The sequence below is a fragment of the Lepidothrix coronata genome, unplaced genomic scaffold, assembly GCF_001604755.1.
Source record: "Lepidothrix coronata isolate B3197 unplaced genomic scaffold, Lepidothrix_coronata-1.0 Scaffold867, whole genome shotgun sequence".
NCBI lineage: Eukaryota > Metazoa > Chordata > Aves > Passeriformes > Pipridae > Lepidothrix > Lepidothrix coronata.
The window spans coordinates 1-1,404 of NW_016691047.1; positions in this window are offsets into that span (position 1 = coordinate 1).

A 1,404-nucleotide genomic window follows, 5' to 3' on the forward strand; every position below is an offset into this window, starting at 1 on the left:
TTGAACCTCATCCCCTTGGAATCAGCCCATGGATCCAACCTCTCCAGGTCCCTCTGCAGAGCCCTCCTGCCTTCCAGCTGATGGACACTCCCCCCAGCTTGGTGTCATCTCTCTCTGAGAGATCCCCTCCGAGCCCTGCATCAGTCCTGGCTCACGGGAGAGCTTTTAGGAGCACAAACCCACCCCCATTTCCTCACCAAAGGCGCCCTCAGACCTCCCTCAGACCTCCCTCCCTCCCCTTCCAGGTCATCTGGAGTTATCCCAGCTGGAATGACTCTCCTACTGGATTTATTTTTTCACTTCACCCCCCTGTCTCACTCCCGTGCTGCTGGAATGGTTGGTTTGCCAAAGCTGCCCAGGAATTAAATTAATTAATTAATTAACCTGCAGATTAATTAATCTGCAATCAAAAGCCAGCACTGAGAGTGGCAATGGCAGGAGCCTTGGAAAAGAGGGAATTAGAGTTTTCCATGAGTGACTCTGAGCCCTGGAAGTGTCCAAGTCCAGGTTGGAGCAACTTGGAGCAACCTGGGCTGGTGGAAGGTGGGACTTTGGGAGCTTTAGGGTCCCTCCCTAAAGGGAGTATTTATATATAAAGGTGGTTTTTGCTCCCAAGGCAGGTATTTATTTAAATCAAGGACAAAGAGGAGCCATTTGGGCTGGAAAAAATGGTCCAAACTATGGAAAAAAGTGAATTATTGACCGGATATACCGAAATATTTCCATCAGTAGGAATATCCCTGTGTTACACTGGCTGTGACTGTGTTTCCTTCTCACATATCTTAATTTTGTGGAATGTTTAGTGTGAAATCTGCTGGTTTCTGGGCCTGGGCAAGAGAAGATTCTCTCTTAACTGTGTGTTTGTCCAGCTTTTTCCTTGGCTGCAGAGCTTGGAACTCGAAGTTAAACTAAAAATGGTACTTGGGAGAATCCAAAAGGAATAAATGAATTCCTCAAAAAAAAAAAAAAAAAAAAGTGGGATTGTGGCTCAGAGAAGGGCTCAGGTTGGTTGAGAGGCTGCAGGGTTTGCTGCCAGCAGCTGAAAAAAAAAAGTTGGTCAGAGCAACTCCAGGGCTTCCCATGGCCAGGAAAAAAAAGCTGGATCAGCCCAAGGCTCTCCTGGCCAAGAGCAGAGCGGCCAGTGAGCAGCTCAGCAGCTCCAAATCCTGCTTTTGGAAAACCCTCCCTGCATCTGCAGGGCTGGGGGAGGCTGTTCCAGCTTTTCAGAAGCAGGGAAGTGTCCCCCTGTGGATGCAGCCCCGTGCCAGGCGGGGGGGTTGGGAATTCCAGAGGGAGTGTGGGAGGTTGGAGGGGGGCAGAGTTCGTTGGAAGGGGTTTGGAGCTCTCTGGGCTGGTGGGAGGTGTGGGAGGTGTCCCTGCCCCTGGGACTGGAGGAGCTTTAAG